Source organism: Euleptes europaea, chromosome 1, assembly GCF_029931775.1.
Source record: "Euleptes europaea isolate rEulEur1 chromosome 1, rEulEur1.hap1, whole genome shotgun sequence".
Taxonomy (NCBI): Eukaryota; Metazoa; Chordata; class Lepidosauria; order Squamata; family Sphaerodactylidae; genus Euleptes; species Euleptes europaea.
The window spans coordinates 40,329,944-40,340,309 of record NC_079312.1 but is presented as its reverse complement, the minus strand read 5'-3'; positions in this window follow the sequence as shown (position 1 = coordinate 40,340,309).

Genomic DNA, 10,366 nt, shown 5'->3' with positions numbered 1-10,366 from the left:
TTTCTTCCTCCTCATTCTTCCTCTTCCTACCATATCATCTTACACAGAACCACCAGTTCTGCAGCCTCCCAACCACTGTACTTAGAATATTTCCTCTGGCATCCCTAGGATTTATGTGGAATCAGAACTTTGTGGGGTTGCAGGTTAAATTTTGCCTCAGAAAGTAGTCGACTAGGACTGTCAATCACAGACGAGTTCTCCAGTGCCATTGAAGAACAAGCACCCCAATGTGCTCTGTAGCAAAGGGTGGGCCATCCCTTGTGTGTAATGGATGTATACATTAAGGCAACAGCTTTTAAATTCTTGGGGGGAAACAGGGGCTTTCAACAGTAGAGGTTGCCTCAGTATCTTTTCTCATTCCCACCCCTTCTCCAGTGTAAAATGCAGTTTTGAAATGTGCCAGCGTCAAGAGCCGACTGGCTGTGACAGATTGAAAGACTGCCGGCAGAGAGGGGGACATGTTGTCATAAAAGGACACTTTGTGCGGGTCTGTTTGCTCTGCCATTCTTGAAGATTGTTAGTGAAAGCCTGCTGAGTGCCAGCTGGATTCCGAGCGCTACTCTAGCTACAGCCTTTGCATTTCTCTCTCTCTGTGTATGCGCATATAGAATCATAAAATCATAGAGTTGGAAGGGACCACCAGGGTCATCTAGTCCACACCCCCAGTGACCCCAACCCTCCCCCCGCCATGCAAGATCCCACAATCAAAGCACTCCTGACAGATGGCCATCCAGCCTCTGCTTTTATATATAAAACCAGTTTTCATTCCTTCGCTTCTGGGATATAAGGAATTGCCTTCAACTGAACCATCTAGGTCACCACTACCTTGTAGTATAGTAATGGCTCCCTGAGGTCTCAGACAAAAATCTAAACTAGTGGTAGTTAAAACTGGCACACCTATGTCGGTGTCACTTCACACAACGTGTGTCATGCATGGATAGATAGTCATATAGTCCTGATATTTGGGGGCAACCATGCCACTCAACTCACTCCTGAATAGCCCAGGCTAGCCCAAAATAAAGGAAGCCACAGCCCTCAATTTGCACGATCTGAGCAAGGCTGTCAAAGATAGGACATTCTGGAGACTTTGATTCATAGGGTCGCCATGAGTCGGAAGCGACTTGACGGCACTTCACACACACACACACACACACACAGCCCAATCTCATTGGATCTCGGAAACTAGGCAGGGTCAGCCTTGGTTAGTACTTGGATGTGTGACCACAAAGGAATACCTTGGTCGCTACATGGAGGCAGGCAATGGCAGACTACCTCTGTTCCTCTCTTATCTTGAAAACCCTACAAGGTTACCATACGTTAGCTGTGGCTTGACAGGAAAAAATGGCCACTAAAGATCCTCTTCACATGTGCCACCCAACCTTGTAGGAGCTGCTTCCACAGGGTACTGCCCCATGGCTGCTACCATGGGACAAAGACTCATTCAGTCAATATTGCCCATGTGGTATCCACACACATTGTGTGGGGAACAGCTCCCCCTACATCTGTGTGAAGGGTCTAACAATCAGCCTTTCAGACATGGCTGCCAGCTGAATAAGATCTGGGCAGAGCTTCTGTTTCTCTTCCTGGCTATTGCCAGAGTTCCTTTTGGCTCTGAACCCATGGCTTGCCACTTGTAGCCTTGCGTGAGCCAGTCTTGTGGATCCAGCACCGCCCCAAGAAGTAGAGATTTTTCTCTTTTTCCTGTTGGTTGATTTACACTGTGACAAATATCTGCTGTGCAAAAATTTCAGTCCCCTATTTATGTATTTAGATATTTATACCCCACTTTTCTCCCCAATGGGGGACCTGAAGAAGCACACAACACCATTCTCCATCTTCACACCAGCAGCCGGGTGAGGTACTTTAGGCTCAGAGAGAGTGTGATTGGCCCAAGGTCCTCCAGTGAACTTCCATGGCAGAATAGGGATTTGAACATTGTTCTTCTAGATCCTAGTCCCACACTCTAAACACTGCCCCCTAGTGGCTCCCAGCAACATTTATTTCTTCAATTAGGGGTGTGCCTGTGGCAACCTGTTCAAGAGTAGTTTCTGTAACTGCTCCAACAATCTATAAGAGGCCCCCATTGGAAATATCCTCTATGTCAGCTCTCTCGTGGGGGCCAGAACCAGGGCCTGGGTGGCCTTCAGGTCCAGCTCAATCTGCTGCATGATGGAAATGGCAAAGGTGGCCGTCTTTCCAGGCCCAGACTGGACTTGGGCAATAACGTCATCACCCTTGATACAAGGGAGAATAGCTCACTGCTGGATGGCAAAGGGCTTCTCCAAACTGTATGCATAGATTCCTTGCTGGCGCAAAAAGAGCCAGCATAGTGTAGTGGATAAGAGTAGTGGTTTGGAGTGGAATCTATGATCTGGAGAACCGGGTTTGATTCCCCACTCCTCCACATGAGTAGTGGAGGCTAATCTGGTGAACTGGATTTGTTTCCCCACTCCTACACATGAAGCCAGCTGGGTGACCTTGGGCTAGTCACACTCTCTCTGCTTCACCTACCTCACAAGGTGCCTGTTGTGAGGAGGGGAAGGTGATTGTAAGCTGGTTTGATTCTTCCTTAAGTGGTAGAGAAATTCAGCATATATAAACCAATTCTTGCAGGAGGGACTCTGACAGGTTCATGTCATTAAAGCTGTTCACAATCTCATTCCAATTGCTCTCAGTGACACCATCAGGGTCCATGCCTTCAGGGCCATTGCCTCTGGATCGGCTCTCTTGACTCACAGACATTCTGGAGGAAAGTCTTCTATCCTCCATGTTGATGCAGATCAGCTCTGTTCAAGAAGAAGGTGTTGTCAAGTCACAACCAACTGATGGCGACCCCATGCATCAGATGTTCCAGGTAAGATATGAGCAGATATGGTTTGTCATTGCCTTCCTCTCTGTAGCAACCTCAGTCTTCCTTGGTGGTCTCCCATCCAAGTACTAATCATGGTAGATCCTGCTTAGCTTCCAGGCTCTGATGAGCTCAGGCTAGTCTGGGCTATTGGGCCCCCAATATTTGGTACTGGTCGGGATACTGTGACTGTTTGCCATCTTTGTTTGTTTGTAATATATTGCATGTCCTGACCTGGAATCCCCAGGCTAGCTTGATCTGGTCAGATCTCAGAAGCTAAGCAGGGTCAGCCCTGGTTAGTAATTGGATGGGGTTGTGCAGAGGAAGGCAATGGTAAACCACCTGTTCATCTCTTGCCTTGAAAACCCTATGGGGTTGCCGTAAATCAGCTGTGACTTGACAGCACTTTACATCCACATTATATTTCATACTGTATGCTACCTTGAGTCTTGTCTGAGAAAGTGTATAAATAGTTCGATACATATAGAAAATGTACACACTCTCCAGTTAGGTATTGTTCAACACCACCCACCCAGACACTGCTTCGTAATCTGCCCTAGCATTATATGCTTGAACACATGAAGCTGCCTTATACTGAATCAGACCCTGGGTCCATCAAAGTCAGTACTGTACTCAGACCGGCAGAGGCTCTCCAAGATCTCAGGCTGAGGTCTTTCACATCACCTGCTTGCCTAGACCCTTTAGCTGGAGATGCTGGGGATTGAACCTGGGACCTTCTGCATGCCAAGCAGATGCTCTACCGCTGACCCACGGCCCCTCCTGAAAGTTTGAAAGGAAAGTTTGAAAGGAAAAGTACAAGCGCTAGAAGGAAAAACACCCATTGGGGTTTTAGCAATGAGGCTTTTTAACATAGCTTGGTTATGTTTCCAGAGTCAGCAGCAGCAGCTCTGTAAAAGAATGAGAGCCCACTGCTGGGGACATTACTTAAACCTCGGTTTTGCTCCGTCTTCGTAGCTCGGAATGGCACAAACAGAATGTGGCCATGATCGAATACTTATGTGACTGAAAAAGCAGAGATGATAGACTCTGGTGTCTGGAACAGAGTGCGGGAGAGAATGAATGAAGGTATCCTTGACACCACCACATTAATATGATGAATGGCGCGGCTTAATTTGCATGGATGATTCATCTGTACACAAAAAGAGAATCCTCAAATTAGGGGTTTTGTGGCAAAGAAAGTGACTTTGAAAGGGTTTTTCTTATAGGGAGAAGCAAGGGATGAGATTTTTTTTTTTTTTTTTTTAAAAGAGTGTTGCCGTGTGTTCTGCCGATGTGATATAATGAGATTATAACCCAATTTGGAAAATGGTTAATATCTTTTATCGGTATAAATTATGTATGCACAATTTACTGTGCTGCCTTCACTCCCATAAGTCAGGGATGGCTTAATTTGACTCGAAGAGAGGGATGAATTTCATTTAGGCCATCTCTGATTATTTTAAAAACAGAGCTGAGATTACCATGAACCCACACAAGCCCAGCGCAGCTGTTGATGCTCTGTGGATGGATTGAGATATGCTAGGTTGTTTTTTTTTGAAGCCACAAGGTGGCACCCTTGCTACACTAAACGTAGGAAGGCACAGCGCAGGATAGCAGTGTTTGCTCTGAAATACAGTTATTTAACCCGCTGGTTTATTTTTGCATCTAATCCTTTGCCCTAAGGTGGTTTGAACCACCAGTGATCATAGGTTTATATTTATGCATTGCCTGTAGAAAGTTTGCTTTTGGTGCTTTAAAAGAAAGTAAACTTCTGTATGCAGAGTAACATCACTCATGTGCTACGAACAGCGCGATCCTAAGAAGAGTTGTGACCTTCTAAGCCCATTGACTTCATAAGAACATAAGAAAAGCCCTGCTGGATCAGACCAAGGCCCATCAAGTCCAGCAGTCTGATCACACAATGGCCAACCAGGTGCCTCTAGGAAGCCCACAAACAAGACGACTGCAGCAGCATTTTCCTACCTTCGTTCCACAGCACCTAATATCATGGGCCTGCTCCTCTGATCCTGGAGAGGATAGGTATGCATCATGACTAGTATCCATTTTGACTAGTAGCCATGAATACGCCTCTCTTCCATGAACATGTCCACTCCCCTCTTAAAGCCTTCCAAGTTGGCAGCCATCACCACATCCTGGGGCAGGGAGTTCCATAATTTAACTTTGCATTTTATCAGTTTTGAATTTTTGTCAGTGGACAAAGAAGGGTGTCACTTAGTTTAGGATGGCAGTGCAAATCTTGAAAACTACAGAAGAGCAGTGGACTGATGGGTGTAGTCTGTGCTCTTTATTATATGTATTTTGAACATGAGTTATGTGCCTGTATTTTGTAGTTAGGCCCTATCATTGAGCATCTGAGCTATGAAGAATAGGAAAACCAAAGGTAAGCCTGATACTCTATCTGGAAATAAGGCAGTTAACAATACACTCCTAAACACAGTTACACCCTTCTAAGTCCATTGTGGTTAGTAGGCTTAGAAGGGAGTAACTCTGTTTAGGATCCCACTGCAAATGTTCAGGAAAAAGCAGCGCTTCAAGAACTGGTTCAGAATTTGACAACCTTGCTTGGAGTCTGGGGACTCTCTTGGAATTGATTTAAAAAACCCACACTATTTCCGCTTTCCCTCCTGGCCCCAATCTACAGATTTAAGTTTCCACAGATTGGGCCATGTTGAGAATTAGATATATTGATGATCCACTAGCTCATGGAAATTGCTCAGGCTGAATGTGACAATGAATTGGCTAATATCTGGAACAGAGGCAGCTGAATCTGTAGGCTGTACATTATCGTGGTATTTACTGTTCTAGTACATCACAAATATTGCCCATTTTTCAATAAATTTATAGATTGTGAATTAGTTCCAGCTCATAAGAAGTTAATTTAGGCCACAATGCTGTGTCCTTTTATACCCAGAGCCAGTAAGAAGGAGGACCAGGAAGACCACTTGGCCTAAGCCTCAATCTCAAAGTTCTTCCCCTACCTTCAAATTTAGCCACTTGTTAATTTTTGGGCATTTGGTAAGTTTTGCAACTTGGCTTTATGTGCATCATGTCTCATTATTTTTAATTTTATTATGGCTAGGTGTGTTGAAAGCTGGGAATGACCTGGACATCTCTGGATGTCTTAGGGGGTCTGTTTATACCTATCTATTTAATGCATTTTAAATTGCCTTTCGATTGACCCTTGCAATATAGTCAAACCTATCACAGATAATAAAAATTGATAACCAGCATATAATACATGAGAACATATTTCAGCAAAACCACCTGTGCTGGCCTTCCTCACCAGCCCAGACTCCAGAGCTGGCAAAGAGGGTAAGGGCATCCGGTATGTTGGCATGAGCTGCAAAGCCATCATAGATGGCAGTGGTATGAGGAGGCAGGCTGGTAAGGTATTGAGTCTGGTAAGTCTGGTGGATACTACCATAACAACCTGTAGCACTTGTCTTGTTTGGGGGCTTCCTAGAGGCACCTGGTTGGCCACTGTGTGAGCAGACTGCTGGACTTGATGGGCCTTGGTCTGATCCAGCAGGGCCTTTCTTATGTTCATTGCCTGAAGGCCTTCTGAAAAAGGAAGCCCTTCAAACCATCACAGAAGACCTTCAAAGAGAGGGAATATCTCAGTCAGGAGGAGGCAGAGGTGAAGGTCTTTCCCAAGGTCCCAGCCAGCTGAACTTACGGCTGGATCCTAGAGGAAGGCCCCAATGAGTGGCCCTCAAGTCGTGAGCTAGTTTATATAGGTGTGGGCAGCCCTTTAGGTACTGTGAACCCAAGCCTTTCAGAGCTTTAAAGGATTAAAATAAATCTGTTCAATGGATGTTATCCACACGACAGACAAAAGTAGAGTTTCTGTGTTCAGAAGCAATGTATCTGTTTACCAGATGTGAATACAAACAATGAAAGATGGCTGCCACCTTTTAAGTCCTGCTTGTGAAAAGTGCAGGAGTATCTGGCAGAGTACTGTACTAGATGGACAGAAATCTCATCTCCTTCATTAATTCCTTGGTTGTGTGGATAGGGTTTTACTCTAGCTAACAAGTGTGCCCTAACATCTTCTGGAACTTGGTTGTATAAACACACCCAAAAGAACAGGTAGATCTTGGCACAGTGGTTGAACAACTCTATGAAGGAGATGGAGCTGCTGATCTGTCTTAAAGTATATTAGATTTGACATGGCTTACATAGCACTGACATTTTATGCTAAAAGTAAGATTGGGTACAGAGGCTATGGGCGAAAACGCATGGTCGCTTTAGCCTCCTTCATTCCCTGTTTCAGCCAGGATTCAGCCAGGATCAAACACATGCGTTTCGCCAAACGAGCGTTCGATCCTGGCTGAATCCTGGCTGAAACAGGGAATCAAGGAGGCTAAAGCGACCGTGCGTTTTCGCCCTATGAACCTAATAATATTTACTCATGAATAGCTTTTTCGTTCCTGTTCTGAGAGATTTGCTCATGCATATAATATTAGGGCCAAAGTCCAATTAAAAAAGCTTGTCCGTTAAAAAAATAAATAGAACAAAGACATGGCTAATTGGGCCTTTAGGGATTTATAGCTAAATATCCATTACAGTTCACACTTGTTTAGCCCATTAAAAGGGCAAACTCATTTGGACAGCAGGTTATGATAAAAACTTGGTAAGCGGATTTGCGCTATATTTCATCTCTTACTTGTCTGTCATGAGCATGTCGGTGGTTTTGAAATCTGTCTGCTCCAAAGCAGGGTAAGTTGTTTAGTTTCGTATTCCGTGTGTGCTTTTATGTGGGCTCCTTATTCTTTAGACTATGGAAATGATTTACAGACAAAACGTGAGAATATATATATATTCTCAACTCCATTTGCTAATAGTCTTCATTCTGCAGCAGTTAAAATAAGGCATGAGTATTTATTGCTACAAATAGGAATATGTGAGTAGTGCAGAGAGAATGAGAGAGAGAGAGATGGGCTACTTATTTAAAAGACAGAGAACAACTGGGGAATGATTCAAAATTAAATCCACATTCATAAATTCCTTAATTGGCATAGTCATCATCTTTAATTGCTCCTTATCAAGGAGAGTATTAAATGTGCTGGGAATAATGCGTTGTTATCATAGGGGGCTATAAAATGCATTTTTAAAATGTAAATATTGATGGAAGAAAAAGAGCATTTTGCTGCAAGGAATGATCTGATTTAGGATAGCATCTTAATAAAAAATGCAACGGTACCACTTATCACTAATAAGCCATAAACCGTTGTTCTGGAATCCTGGCTTTTGGACTATTATCGGGACTATTATCTTCTTAGTGCAAGCCCACCAGTTTAAGGCTATTGCCTCCAGAACATTTGTTGAGTGTGTGATAGGAACTCAGAAAGATAAAGTATTGTGTCGTTCAGACTGTATTTACAGAGCTCACAATGTTGCAATGAGACTTGTCCAGCCACAATACTTGCTACTCTGAAGCTGAAATGCTTTGCAATAAGGACCAACTATACTGAGTTGAAGGCTCAGACTCTAAGAACTAGCAAGGGGTGGTTTGAGTCTGTTCAATGACTGGCCCCACAAAATTCAAGCACTGCAGTGAGAACCTCTCTGGAGTAATTCGGACAGCTGAAACCAGTGATCCAGCCGATGGCTTCTTCTGTTGTCATCAAGTACGCTTAACACATTTTGGATTGGATCCCTGTTTTTGAACTCAATAAAGCTGTAGAAATGACAGGTATGAATAAGTTGCCCTACTAAGGTTGCCAACCTCCAGGTACTAGCTGGAGATCTCCTGCTATTACAACTGATCTCTAGCCGATAGAGATCAGTTCCCCTGGAGAAAATGGCTGCTTTGGCTATTGGACTCTATGACATTGAAATCCCTCCCCTCCCCAAACCTCGCCCTCCTCAGGCTCCACCCCCAAAACCTCCCGCCAGTGGTGAAGAGGGACCTAGCAACCCTATTCCCTACCATAGCATGAAGGTGCAAGGGAATAGCTGCATTTGCAAACCATTCTGTCCCAGGAGAGCTCTTACCTCAAAAGGTCTGGAGTGATCTGGTTGTTGATGTTGTGTATAGGTCATTATTGGGCTTCTCACCGTAGCCTGGTCTGATGCAGACACCAGCATCACACTGTGACATAATTCCAGACTGTCTTAGCTTCTTGTGACAAAAAGGACAAGAGTGAAAGACTAACATATTTTGATGTTAAAAATACTAGCATTAGCATTTGGAGGCCCGAGCCCATTTTGTCAAATGCATGTGGAAGATCCTCACTAGGCAAACATGCATACACATTTATGAATTAAAACACTATAAACATTAGGGTCAAAGGGCTATGAAATGGAGGAAGTACAGGCTGTGACATAATTCTATAAAATCCTTACAGAATCAAGACAAAGACAGAGACCCTTTCACAGTATCAGTAACTATGTTATTACCATTCTTCGTAGTTTTGCCAAGTGAGGTGATGCTTACAGTGGCTGAAGAATACCAGGTCCTTGTTCAGGCCTTGGGAGGTGCATTCCGATTTCCTAATGATTTCCATTTCAGCAGGTTCACACTGGATTCCCCCGTTGAAGTTGTTTTGTACGATAATGTGATATTTTGATCAGCAACAGAATGGCCTGGAAGATTGAAATCTACCAGTTTTCTGAATATAAGATCTCTACGGTCATCTGACAACAACTTACTGGCGGTCCCTGGCCCTAAGAGTGTGCGGCTGTCCTCCACGAGAGCCAGGGCCTTTTCGGCCCTGGCACCGGCCTGGTGGCATGCTCTGTGTGGTGACATCAGGGCCCTGCGGGACCTTAAAGAGTTCCGCAGGGCCTGCAAGACAGAGCTAATCCGCCAGGCCTATGGCTGAGGACAGCCACAAATATCATCTGCTGGCCTCCCTATTATCCCCCCTCCTGTTATATTCTTAATGTTAATGGAGGGGTAACCTGCTGCAAATATCCAGCAATACAAGTTGTAGTTAGGCGCCATCTGTAATTTTGTATTTCTAAGTTTTAAGTTTCAATTGGGATTTTATTGTTTTCATTTTAGATTTTTATTACTGATGTATTAATGCTTTTGTATGATGTTGCCCGCCCTGAGCCGGCTTTGGCCGGGGAGGGCTATAAATCACAAAATAAACAAAAAAATAAGCAAGCAAACAGAAATAAAATGTCAGATCAGTGTCCATTTTTGTGTAGGGACAGACCTGTTCATGCTGTGGAGACTGTAGAGGGGCCCTGTTGCCACATGATAGCAGATTTCACATGGGAGGATGAGCAAGTGACAAAGCTCGGTGGCAATGCATGGTGTGGAATTGTCAGGAATAATATTCCTCGGGCTCCAGTTGTACTTTGCTGAGGGATGCTGGTCTACAGAGTCTCTGTATTCAAAGTTCACAGGATGGTGTTCCTGAGCAACTAACTGTCTATGGATTGTCCCCCCCTCAGGAAGTCAGTAGTAGTCTTGCAGATATCTGGGGTGATGGTGGCATAGAGCCTGAGGATAGAGTTCACACACATGAAGCTGCCTTATACTGA